Source organism: Trichosurus vulpecula, chromosome 2 (genome assembly GCF_011100635.1).
Source record: "Trichosurus vulpecula isolate mTriVul1 chromosome 2, mTriVul1.pri, whole genome shotgun sequence".
NCBI classification, from domain to species: Eukaryota; Metazoa; Chordata; class Mammalia; order Diprotodontia; family Phalangeridae; genus Trichosurus; species Trichosurus vulpecula.
The window spans coordinates 12,509,484-12,522,552 of NC_050574.1; the positions used below are offsets into that span (position 1 = coordinate 12,509,484).

A 13,069-nucleotide genomic window follows, 5' to 3' on the forward strand; every position below is an offset into this window, starting at 1 on the left:
TAGCCCATGGGTCCTGTGCAAGGCACTGATGACCTAGGCTGGGGTGGGTGGTGTCTGTGAGTATGTGTGGTTGTAGTATAAGAGGGGCTGGGCTGTATATGTGTATGTGAGTACATGTTAGTGCAAGGGGATTGAGCTAGAGGTGGGCAAGCATATCAGTGTAAATGGGGCCAGCCTGGAATGTGTACGCATGCATGTTAGTGCAAGGGGACTGAGCTGGAGTGTGTGTGTGCAGCATAAATGTTAGTGCAAGGGGGCTGAGCTGGAGTGTGTGTACAGCATCCATGTTAGTGCAGGGGGGCTGAGCTGGAGTTTGTGTGTGTTCATGCATGTGAGTTTAAGAGGACTGGGTTGGAATGTATGTGCAAGCAGGTTAATGTAATGGGCCGTATATGTTAATGCATGTTAGTAAAAGGGACACTGAACTGGAGTGTGTGTGTGTTTACGCATGTGAGTGTAAGAGGGCTGGGCTGGAATGTGTGTGCACGCGGGTTAATGTAAAGGGGCCAGGGTTCCCCCTCAGCTGTGTGAATGTGCTGCAGTGTGTATGCACATCAGAATAGGGGTTTGTGGGAGGGGTCTGGGGCTCTTCAGGACTGCAGATGGGGTTGTCAGAAGTCTGTTTGGGCTCGCTCACAGTGAGGGAAAACAAGAAAGGCAGTACCTGCGAGCCCTGAGTATCAATCCTTGAGCTCAGTCCCGGAGCCGGCTCTGCACCAGTGCTGGGGTTTGGCCGGGGATGAGGAGTGAAGCGTGCACAAGTGTTTGAGGAGAGCATGTGCACGTCTGCGAAGCAGAGCCTTGGAGTCTGGGTCTGCTCCAGGAGCTCTCAGGGCCCCGGGGCACTGGCTGGGCCTCAGCCCCACAAGGAGAAGAGCCTTCGTGGTGATGGCATTAGAACAAGACTTTTAAACATAGGTTTTCTATTTCTCTCATTTTCTCATCCTCCTGCTCTCTCTGTGTGAGCAACAGAGCCTACATTGCTTCATTAAGTTATATACCAGTGGATCATAAGAACGTAGATTTGGGGCTAGCAGGGGCTTTAGAGTCCATCACGTCCAAACTCCTCATTTTACAGATGGGAAACTGAAGCAGCAGAAGGTACGTGACTTGTCCAGGAACACACAGCTAGTGTCTGTGGGGGGATCGGAAGTTGGGTCTTCCTCCAAGGCTTATGCTATTGCCTCTACCTCTGAGGGAGGGAAAAAGGTGGGGAGGAAGGAGGCAGTGGGTGAGCCGCACCATAGCCCGGTGATGTCTTAATGGCCCTTTCATCTGGATTCCCAGCAGACATGTATGGGAAGGAGCAGAACCTGAGGTGGTTGATGCTGGAGCAATTTCTGGCCCTCTAGCTGGGCAGGCGTGAGGGTGGGGAAGCAGGACTTGGATCAATTTAGAACCTGGAGAAGGAAATGGCCAAACCCTCCACGATCTTTGCTGAGAAAACTTGTCCCTGAGGTCCCAAAGAGTGGGACACGACTGAATAACTGAACAACAAATACATAGAAGGTCAAGGAAACAGTGAGGAGGGTGTGACTGACACCACAGAGGACTTGGCCCTGATGCTTGAAGATAAAGGAGAAAATTAGAAGTCAGAGGAGGCAGGAGGAGGAACAAGGAATCCTGTTGTTACATTGTGGGAGAGAGGAAAGCTGGTAACCAAGGGGAAACTGTGCCCCTCCTTCTCATTGGTGGACTTAGCTGTATCTCCAGCTTGGGAATAAAGGAAGGATGGAGGGAGGAAGGAAGGAAGGAGGGAGAAGGAAAGGAAGGAAGGAGAGGAGGGAAGGAGGAAGGGAGGGAAGGAAAAGTAGGAGGGAAGGAAGGAAAGAAAGGAGAGAGGGAAGGAAGGAAAGAAAGGAGAGAGGGAAGGAAGAAAAGAAAGGAGGGAAGGAAGGAAAGGAGAGAGGAAAAGAAGGAAGGAAGGAGGGAAGGGAAGGAAGGTTAAATAGATTGATAGATAGATAGAGAAGTAGGTAAATCAATAGACACAGACAGATAGATTGTTAAGCACTTACTATAAGCCAGACACTGAGTGCTGAGAATACAAATAAAAGAGTTTCTAACTTCTAGCCTCAGTTGTAATGAGGGAAGACACAAAAAATACAACTGGAAAATTCTACAAGGTGGGAGTCAGAAGGGGGTTGGTAAGAGGAGGAGGAGAGAGGTATGGAGGTTTCTCCAGAGTGAGAATGCTTTAGAGCTGGAGGTAGAAACATCCTGAAAGACAGTGGCAAAGGGAAAAGTAAGCTTGGGTGGTTGGAGCAGCTACTTAAATACTGGTGCCTATGCATCAATCCAAATCTGGTAAAACAAAAACAAAACTTGTTGAGGATAACAAGCCTCTATGGTCCTCCCTTAGAGACTTCCCCCTGGCTTGACCTCAGTTCATTTGTCATGATTCTTTGGGTCTGGGCACTCAGCAAGGTCCACATCTACCTCACCTGGTATTTCTTTATCTTATTCACAGGGATTTGTCCTGAGAGAGTTTATCAAATGATTTGCTGTAATCTAGGTATCCTGTTCCCTACTTAAAAGGAAATGTGCAAGCCCCCGCCCCCTAACTTCTAGGATGGCGTCCTCAGCGGAGGGGAAGTGTTTAGAACTTCTTGCTGGGACCCTGAGTGTTCTCCGGCCTTATTTTCCCATCCAACTCCTCCACCCATACACTTACCCCTTCTCTCCAGAGACTTCTGCCATCCTGGCCTTCACTTTATGGATCAAGGCCGATAATATTTCACTTCTAAAAGCATTTTTCTAAGAGTCTCTGAGGCAGTAGGGCAGGTGTACCTTTCCTTCCCATTTGGCACATATGAAAACTGAGGCTGTGACTGACAGTAGGGAGAGCTGAGACAAGAATCCTGCACCGGACTGTGTCCTTCAGTCAGACTGCACAGCTTCCCCAATCGGAAAGCCAGAAGCTGACACTGGCAAAGGGCTCTCTCTCAAGAATTAGGTGAATAGGCTCTGTACACATCTCGTGAATGATGGGGAGGATGGAAATCTTTTCTTCACTAAATAAAGCTATAGCTGAGGCACAGAGAGGTTAAGTTACAGACTCAGTATCACACAGCACATAAGGGACAGGACATGTTTTCTTGTTCCTAGAGCAGGGTTGCTCTATCCTTTGGGGCAATGAGCAAGTGAATAAAATGGACAAAAATAAAATACATAGGATTACAAAGGGAACCAATTATAGTGAAATACAGTTGTCAGAAGACTTTTTAAAAATCCGTGGACCCTTACTTTAGAGAAACAAAAGCTAAAGGATTTACAGGAAAATAAATGAAAAGAATTAGAATGAAGGGGGGTTTTCGATACTAGATTTTTAATTATATGATAAATCAATTGCCCTTTTATTGCAATCACTATTCCTCTGACTTCCCTATCTAAAACACTTTGCTGTTGTTCATGACCCCCAGTTGGAGTTGTCTTGGCAAAGATACTGGTTTGCCATTTCCTTCTCTAGCTCATTTTACAGTTGAGGAACTGAGGCAAACAGTATTAAGTGACTTGCCCAGGGTCACACAGCTGGAATGTGTCTGAGGCCAGATTTGAATTCAGGAAGGTGAGTCTTCCTGACTCCAGGCCCAACACTCTGTGCACTGTGGTGCTCCCTAGCTACATCTTACCATTCCATGTGTGTTAGCTTCCCTTATTAGAATATAAACTCCTCGAGAGCTTATGACGTCTATGTGTTACATCCTCAGCTCTTAATTCGGTAATAATAATGAATAGTAGCCATAACAACCTGCATTTTGTAGCACTTGAAAGTTTGCAAAGTGCTTTACAAATATCTCACTTTATCCTCATAGAAATATTGGGAAGTAGATGCTAATATTATACCCGTTTTACAGTTGAGAACACTGAGGCAGACAAGGGTCACCCAACTAAGTGTCTGAAACCCCATTGGATCTCAGGTCTTCCTGACTCCAGGTGCAGCACTGTAGTCACTGAACCACCTGGCTGCTTCTGGGTGTACCTTATAACACCTGGTACATCCATAGTAAACACTTAATAAGTGCTTTTTTCTTTCTTTTATTGATTATCAAGACTATCTGGTATTGGTTTTTGGAAAACAGATAAGCAGAGCGGTGGAATCGATTAGATCCAGAAGCAAGCTTCCAGAAAGCAGAGAAGTGAACTAGGATTCCCCAGTTCCCAGATCAGAGCTCAGTCCCTTAGCAGCTGTTATGACCCAGGGGGTAGTGGTCCCTTTCTTTAATGCTGAGAGAGAGTGGGGCCACTCCTGGTTCACCTCTCCAGAGACCAAGAAGCTCACACCTCACTGGTGTGTAGGAAATTCCATCATAGTGAATTTGGAAACTATAAAGTGGATTTTTTCTTTATGACTTCTTCCTTTACCCACAGCTTGGTTTTATCAAGACTCTGACCTTCCTCAAGGTAGAAGTCTCAAGAAGGAAGAGAAGGCAGTGGCTACTGGGCTGCTAGCTGTCCGGTCCCAGGTGAGCTAGGCTTTCTTTTTTATCCTGGAATGTCATCTCAGTTCTTGGCCTGTGGACTCTTTGTTTCCCTTATCCTTGACCTTCTCTGGACAACCATGCCCCATCCAGAGAGCCCGAGTTCTAACTATCCCCAGAAAACCGGTGATTCTCTTACATGATTTAGATTTCTGAGTGTTGTAGCTCTTTAGAGCTGGAAGGGATGTCATAAGGCCAGAGAACACTCAGGGCCCCAGCATGAGGTTCTAAACACTTCCCCTTGCTGAGGACACCATCCTAGAAGTTGGGGTGCAGGGGCTTGCATGGTTCCTTTTAAGCAGAGAACCAGGACACCTAGATTACAGCAAATCACTTGATAAACTCTCTCAGGACAAATCCTTGTGAATAAGATAAAGAAATACCAGGTGAGGTAGATGTGAACCTTGCTGAGTGCCCAGACCCAAAGAATCGTGACAAATGAACTGATGTCAAGCCAGGGGGAAGGCTCTAAGGGAGGGCCATAGAGCTTTGTTCTCTTCAACAAGATAATCTAGAGCCCTTCTCCTTATTTAACTCATCAGGAAAGAGGCCTAGAGGGGTAAATTGTATTTCTAGTCAGAGTGTAGGTGATCTTCCCTTTGCCTGGTGTTTTCACAGAAATGCAGAACATCCAGCTGTTGGAAGGGCTTTAATGAGCCCAGCTAATTCAAACCACACCTGCCTGAACAGTCATCCCTAACTTTCTTGACAAGGGGCCATCCATCTTTGCTTGAAGCCCCTAGGTAAGGGGAAACTTGTTTCACATTTGGTCACCTCTGATTGTTGGGTCATTTTTCATATACTTAGCTAGCCTACAGCTATGGCTCCTGATTCTGACCTCACAACTCCTAAACCAGAAATAATCTAGATCGTTCTCGAGAATATATAAAAGCTACCAGATCATGTCTGTTTATTCAGCTCTCTCTCCATCCCTCCCTCTCCCCTTTCTCTTACTGTCTCTCTCTTCTCCCTTCCTCCCCCCCACTCTGCTGCTTTCCTTCCTCTTCCTCCCTCTGTCCCTCCTTCTCTCTCTTTTGATAGTAACAAAGAACTAGAAACAAGATAGCCAACAGCTGGAAAGTAGGTAAACAAATTGTGGCTTATAAATATGATAGGATATTACTATGCAGTAAGAAACAATGAATATGATGAATACAGAAAAGAAAGGAAGATTTTCCTAGCAAAGTACACTATGTAGAATAGGAAAACAATATGCATAGTGACTACAATAATGTAAAAGGAATAAAAACAATGAGACAGCTGTTTTCCATCAGAACCTCATGTGGTCCTGCTCACACACCTGTGTTCATGCTCAGTTGTATTTCCAGTATACTGTCCACCACAGTTCTCTGTGCTCTTCCTACTGCCATTCTTTTGCTCATCTATATACTACCTCTCCTGAAAGCCCAGCTGTCTCCTCAATGAAGCTTTCCCTGACCTTATCCTCCAGTCAGCAATTGAGTCCAGAGCTGGAAGGGAGCTTGGAGACCATCTGGTCTCACCATCTCATTTTACAGAGGAGGAAGCCAAGGCCCTAAGAAGTGAGTGACTTGCCCAGTGTCACATAGGTAGTAAGCACCAGAGGAAGGGTTTGTATGCAGGTTCTCTGATACTAAATCTGCAGCTTTTTCCACTCTACCACACCTTCCTCACACGGGCCTTAATGAAGGATTTGTTTCATCTCATGGTTATGCTTTTAACTAGAACCCTGGAGCTGCTGATGGGAGCATCTGGGTCACACTGCTCTAGCACACTGTGACCGTACAGGCTGTGATCCAGACAGCATTGCCTAGTGGTTAGAGTGCTGGACTTGGAGTCAGGAAGTCCTGGGTACAAATGCTGCCTGTGATACGCACCAGCCAAGCCACTGTGGGCAAATCATGTGATCAATTCCCTTTTCTGTAAAATGGAAATTGTGATAGTACCTTTATCACCTCACAGGGTTCTCTGGAGGCTTAAATGGGATAATGTATGTAAAGCATTTCGTCAACCCGAAAGTGGTATGTAAATGTCAGTTACTGTTTTATTTCATCCTTGTGTCCTGCACCATGATGGTGGAAGTGGAAGAGAAAGTGCTGACCTGTATTGGTAGAGAGAGCTTCCTTACCTGCTAGCTCCCTAAACAAATGAAACCACAGTTCCAGGTCCCCTCTCTGTCTTGCCAGGCCCATTGCTCTAGGCCTGGTAGGTCATAGGCACATAATTAACATTTTATGTTTGTAATTGGGAGAGCATTTTGTACTGTGGTGTCTTTGAATGATAGAAGCAGTGATTTGGGAGAGAGAGTAGGGTCCCATTAATGTTTCATCCATGTCTTCTAAGTAATTAGCCCCAAACTTTGTGGTTACTAATGGCGAATGATTGATGTCAGTGTCATATATTTAATTATAAGTTCTAAGTTGATTTGTAGGGGAGAAGAGGCAGGAATAAGCATTTCCACAGCATCTGCTATGTGCCAGGTACCATACTAAGTGTTTTACAAATATCTCATCTGATCCTCACAACAGCCCTGTCAGGTACATACTGAGTGTCTAAGGCCACGTTTGAACTTGGGTCTTTGTGACTCCAGGGCCAGGGCTCTATCCACTGTGCCACAGAGCTGCCTTATAATGATGTCCCCTTTGGAAAGGTCAGGAGTCAAGTGCATGACTGGCTCAGGGCTCATTTCAGGAGATGGTTTCTAAGGGTGAATGTGAGCAGTCATGTAAAATAACCTCCTTTATGCTGTCTAGCACAGGGTCTAGTACAAAGTGAAGCACAGGGTAAGGAGGTATGTGGTCGGTGTCAGACATAGACTATTCAAAACTCTCAGGGCCCTGATATCAGTTCCCTGGATACATCCTGCCCAATCTGTCACATTTCCTCTGTAGTCCTTTGATGTCCCTAAGTGAGAGGGAATGCATGTTGGATGTTTCAGGAATTGCTGACATTCAAGGATGTGGCCGTGGACTTCACGTGGGAGGAGTGGAGGCAGCTGGGCCCAACTCAGAGGGACCTCTACAGGAATGTGATGTTGGAGAACTATAAGAACCTGGTGTCCCTGGGTAAGGTCAGCTTTCCCTGTAGATCAGTCAGTTCCTCAAGGCTCTCTCTGCATTCCCAATTGCTAGAAGCTGTGGTGTGTCTGAATTGCTTACCTGAGGTTTACCTTGACATTCAAGATACTCAAGAATATTTGTCATCACAGTCTAACGGGGGAAACAACAAGCAAAAAATTTCAAAAAAGGTACATACTGGATGAATAGGAAGTAAGTAACAGAGGGAAGGAGCCAGCACTGGGAGGGATTTGGGCAGGCTTCCTGCCTGCTCTGCTGTATCCCCCTCCTGTTACCCCTTCTCCTCTCCCAATCAGCCAGTGTCGTAGAGCCGTCCATGGAACAGCTGGCACCGTGTGTGCAGCAGGAGCCAAGGATAGCCTCAAAGGAACTGCCTCAGCACCTGGTGGAGGGGAGGAAAGGATTTCCAGCAACGAGGAATCCAGCCACCCTTCTGCCCCACGTTCTCCAAGGTTGGATCCACCGCCTGTGGACTCTGGGTGTACCTTTGGGAAAGTGTCACAATTATGTCACAAAAGGGAAAGCTGTATTGTCTCCTCATTAGTGTACCACCTTCACAAATACCATTTTCTAAGAGCTTCTTGAGGCTGCCTGACTCAGTGATTCTCAAATGATAACCTTGGGATAAAGCACACCCTAAGCAAAAAGTCCTTGTGGCAAACTTCTCTGATAAAGGTCGAATACATGAACTTATTCAAACAGAATAACAACAGCTAACACTTGTGTGGAGCTTCAAGTTGTCAGAGCACTTTATATGGGCTAATTCTTTTGATCCTTGCAACAACCTTGTAAGTGTTCTTCTTATCCCCAAATGGGATGAGGAAAAGAGGCAAACAGAGGTTAAGTGACTTACTCAGGGTCACACATCTATTGAATGTCTGAATGCAAATTTGAACTCATGTCTTACTGATTCCAGATCCAGTATTCACCTATGTGTGCTAGGACCCAGGCACAGAAAGGTGAAATAATATATAAAACAATCTCAGCTCCCTAGGAGCTTACATTCTACTGGGGAGAAAACATGTATGAGTATATGAATATATTGTATACACAGACACACACACACACACACACACACACACACACAATCACAATGAGGGGCTCTCTAGGGAATCTACAAGAGATCCTATGAGGAAGATGTTAGGAGCACTCTGGGTGTGGGAGACGGCCAGTGTGAAGCAAAGAGACAGGAAATGGAGGGGCCTGTGTGAGCAGCACGGAGAAGAGCAGTTTGCCTCAACCACAGCTCAGGAAAAGGAATAATATATGCTAAGCCTGGAAAAGACAGGTTGAAATCAACTTGGGAAGAGCTTTAGGAGCCAAACGGAGGAGTTTTCTATTTTATCTTAGAAGCCACAGAAAGCCACTAGAGATTACTAAGTAGAAGTGAGATGGTCATATCTAGGGTAATGGAAAATTGCTTTGTGAAGGAATAAATGAAAAATCATTTATTTAATGTTTGCTATGTGCTAAGACTGAAGATGAAACCAAAGAAAGTGAGACAGTCCCTGCTCCCAAGGAGCTTATACATCCTATAAAACAAAGTCCAACTGTGGGAGGAGGGGGAGATGGCAAGGGCCAAGGGTGCTGTATCAGTAGTCAAATGACAGTGACCGGGTCTTCAGGATATAGAAGCAGAGCAGATGTTCAGGTCTGTAAGACCTGAAGATACAGGACAGAGGCAGACACTAAAGCCTAGTAGTCAATCCATCTCACTGGAAGGGAATGTGTTGGTGACTCCAGTCTCATCCGAGCTATGTGAGCAGTCAAAGAAGCTTGGATAGTTTGGGGGCAGCCGTCACTGGGGGAGGAGGAGTGGAAGGAAAGCCAAGAAGAGAGTACCTCTGGCAGGTTTTCCTGCTACCTGTCCATGCCAGACAGGTTCTGGGGCAGAGGAATAGTTAGGATGTTACAATAGTGCAGGTCAGAGGGTCTGAACTGAGCGGGGAGCTATGTAAATGAATGGAGTCAGGTCAAAGGTGGTATGGAGACAGAGATGACAAGACTGCCTGGACATGTGGGGCAGGGGATGGTGAAGCGCAGTGGATAGTGCTGAAGGGGTAAACCTGGAAGAATGGTTGTGTCTTTCAAATATGGAAGTTCAACAGATATTAACATTTTGGGAGAAAGACAATGGGAAGATCACTAGCCTAAGCAAGGAGGAGGCCTTCTTCGTGGACTAGAGCAAATTAAGAGAAAGTAAAAAATAATGTTTTGAGGAGAGCTGACGTATACAGTGGAGAAGAAGAGGTGCGCACAATGGCTGGTCTTTGTTTTCTTGATGAAATGTGAGGTAAGGTCCTCTCCTCAGAGCGGCAGTATAGATCAGGGATAGGGAGCCGGCAGCCTGGAGGCCTGGTGACATTGTTTTATATGCTTATCTTGTGTTATCCCTGTTGTGTTGTTGTGTAAAGTTCTATTGACACCAGTTATCCCAGAATTTCCATTGCCCTGTGTAATGGATATGAAAGATCTTGGGGCCAAATGTAGCAGCAATTTAGATTTGAAGATCTTTCCCACCCATTAATAGGCCATGTGACTTGCTTACATCACAGGAAGCCTAAGTCACGTGTAGTGGGAGGAGCTTCCTGACAGGAAAAGAAATTCAGAGAGAGAGAGCAGTTACGGCTGCTAATGGCTGCCGTCGTGATAGTTAGAACTGAACAGGCTGACTTAACTTGTACTGTGAGTTTGTTTTTGGGAAGACCCCAGCAGGGGAGGTTTTGAGATGGCAAGGCTCCATGTTGTGATGTCATGTTTTAAGTTCCTTGCTGTTATGATGAAGTGGGCTAACTGCCTGTGGGAACTGATCATTTGGTTATGTTTGGGATATGGCTCTCTGATGTCTGAATAAATGTTATGCTTCTTCTACCTTCTTTATGGAGAGTCTCTTATACTTTGTGATACAGAACTATATAGGCATATTTACTATTATCATTGATATTGTGTTTATTGCCTTACTGATACAAGGCCACATGTGACCCTCTAGGTCCTCAAGTACAGCCCTTTGACTGAATCCAAACTTCATGCAATAATCCCCTTAGTAAAAAGATTTGTTCTAGTCAAAAGGTCAGATCCAAGACCCTAGAAGGCCCAATGTTGCCTTGAAGCCACAGGTTCCCCACCCCAGTATATGTCTATGAAGAGAAGAGATTTAGAAAAGATACTATGTAGAATGATAGTCACTTAAAAAAGAAGAAAAATCAGGGTCAAGTTGATATCAGTTAACAGATGTGTGATAGATCTAGTTGGGACCTGGCACCTGTGAGACCTTATTTAGTAGTACTTAGCACATCAGTAGGGGCTAAGAAGGTGGGTGCTAGACATACTCAGAAGTTTAGGTTTCAGACTGGTGGGTGGGAACAGGGTAAAGAGGTAACTCCTCTTCTTTATGGCAGGGTAAAAATTGAAAACTGGACTCAAGTGAGGCCAAAGGAAGGATGATGAGCTTGGAAAGCAAGCAGTGAAATGACTTAAGGTTGTGGTGAGAATTAAGAACAGGTTTCGGAGGAGTGAGATACAAGTAAAGATAGAAGAGTTGGTGAAGGCAATGGAAAGGAATCTCAGGGTTCTGAACTGTGAGCGTCAAGCACCATGGATGATGACAAGATCAAAGGTTTAACCATCCCTCTGTGTGTCCAAGCTGAAGTTCATGAAAGCAAAGTCATGCAGGGTGAGGTATTTGAACGGATATCAACATGTACATTGAATTCCCCAAGTATATAGACAGGGGTTGAATCTATGGATCATCATTCTATTTAGCTCCAACTTCCTTCTTGTCATTTGGTTTCATTTATAGCAGAATATCAAGAATAATTTGATTCAGGTTTTCTGCTATGTGTACTAGGTCATAGGACAAAGATCTCACATAGAGAGTATCAACAGCAAAATTAATGTCTATAGAAAGCAAAAAGACTGACCTGGTGACATCTACTGCCACTACTTAGTCCTGCAGAAATATAAGGGGAATGCCCAAGAACGAGGGCCATTTTGCCATTTTTTTTTGTTTCGTTGGTTGCTGTGCCGAAGGAATTAAACTAATGGTCAAGTCCTTCAATATTTGTCCTGGCTGGTCTTCAGAAAACAAACATTCTACTGCTAGGACCACACTTAAAATCTTTGTGGCAGAAAAGAAACTCACCAAAGTTAATGTTCTGCTGGCATGGCCTTCAAGAAGCCAGAGTCTCCTCCGTGCCACAAGGAGGCAGTAGAGTAGAACTTAATGGAAGAGGCCTCACCTGCCACTCAGAAAGTCTAGTGCACATTATTTCATCAACCAAGATGTAGTCTTTAGGAAGCAAGTCTCACAGTCAGAAAGACCCAAATACAAGGCACTCCTCTGACACATACAGGCTGTGTGGCCCTGGGCCACTCACTTGCCCTCTCAGTGCCCTAGGCAACTCTCAGACTAGGTCTGCAAAACAGTCATGGTGTGCATCGATAGCAGTTTCTTCATTGGGAATTCTATAAACCAACAAACTCAAATTCTGATCAGATTGTACACACAGATAAATGTGACTATGTATATGCTGGAAGAAAGTGACACTGCAGAGTTCCTAAGCCCTTTCAGGTCACAGGACAGGATGTTTCCCCTTCCTGTTCCCACATAAGGCCTCTGCTTTTGCACCGAGCAACTCCTGGGGCTCCAGCCCTCTTGTTCTCTTTTTCACTGCATCAGAGTTGGCCTGTGGTGGTCCCTTATTGATAATTGAAGACAAGGAGCAAGACTGGAGTCAAATTAACTAATTTTTTCTCTAATCAGTTCTGATTCACGCCCTAATAATTCCTAAGGATATACTACAAAGCACCCTTCAGAGTCCTTTGTACCCTTCATCAAGCCTTCCTAGTATGTCCTCTTTTTCCCTAAGGAGAAAAGAAGAGAGGATTGAATTGGATTATGTCTCTCCCTTCCCCTCAGCATTTTCCTATTTCTTTCCGCCATGAACAGGACTCCTTATTTTTCAACCAGATGTGGTCTCTCATCTGGAGAAATGTGAAGCACCATGGATGCCAGAGGCAGAACTCCCAGGTGAGCAAGGGACAATTAGGCGGGCAAGACTCACTGCAGATGATGGATCATCTTGGTAGTCATATGATAGTACCTTTGAAATGTTAACCAGAAAGCTATCCCCTTGGGGAGCTAGGTGGTACAGCAGATAGAGCACTGGCCCTGGAGTCAGGAGGACCTGAGTTCAAATCAGGCCTCAGACCAGACACTTAACACTTACTAGCTGTGTGACCCTGGGCAAGTCACATAGCCCCAATTGCCTCATCAAAAAAAAAAAAAAGAAAGAAAGCTGTCCCCTCAAAGTCCTCCAGATCCAGGAGAAGAGAGTCTACTATGGGTTCTCCAATATACCCTCACATTTCACTTTGTGTCAAAAGAACTTAAAGTCAGAGGATCTGGGTTTGAATCTCAGATCTGTCACTGTATGACTTAGAGCAAGTCTTCACCACACGGGGCCTCAACTTTTCATCATCTGTCAAATGAGGGGGCTATGCTAAATGACCTCTGATGTTTCTTCCTGTATC

General features: G+C 45.2%; 1 protein-coding gene across 1 annotated transcript in view; it reads left to right on the forward strand.

Annotated features, from left to right (window-relative positions):
* LOC118837692 (zinc finger protein 665-like) overlaps positions 1-13,069 on the forward strand; it is a 40,437-nt gene that overhangs the window by 20,590 nt on the left and 6,778 nt on the right. The window contains exons 3-5 of the mRNA XM_036744734.1: positions 4,372-4,466; positions 7,399-7,989; positions 12,486-12,566. The gene's annotated coding sequence lies outside the window, so the exon portion shown is untranslated. The remainder of the gene's footprint in view (positions 1-4,371; positions 4,467-7,398; positions 7,990-12,485; positions 12,567-13,069) is intronic.